Below are 378 nucleotides of genomic sequence, written 5' to 3'. Positions count from 1 at the left end.
TCTCTTCTCTTTCATATGAGCAGGAGCAGAGACAAAGGCATTCTTGTTGAGGCTGATCCTGAACCTGAAAGGACCTTAAAGAGAAAGCTAAGAGAAGCTAAGGCACAATTCTCTGTAGAGAACCTAACCGAATTCTTCAAAGAAGAAGAACACATGGCAGCCGAAAACAACAACAATGCCAACAATGCAAGGAATGTGCTAGGTGACTTTACTGCACCTACTCCCGACTTCTATGGGAGAAGCATCTCTATCCCTGCTATTGGAGCAAACAACTTTGAGCTTAAGCCTCAATTAGTTTCTCTAATACAACAGAACTGCAAGTTTCATGGACTTCCATTGGAAGATCCTCATCAGTTCTTAGCTGAATTCTTGCAGATC

Source organism: Arachis duranensis, chromosome 10 (genome assembly GCF_000817695.3).
Source record: "Arachis duranensis cultivar V14167 chromosome 10, aradu.V14167.gnm2.J7QH, whole genome shotgun sequence".
In the NCBI taxonomy this organism is placed as follows: domain Eukaryota; kingdom Viridiplantae; phylum Streptophyta; class Magnoliopsida; order Fabales; family Fabaceae; genus Arachis; species Arachis duranensis.
This window is presented reverse-complemented; position numbering follows the sequence as displayed.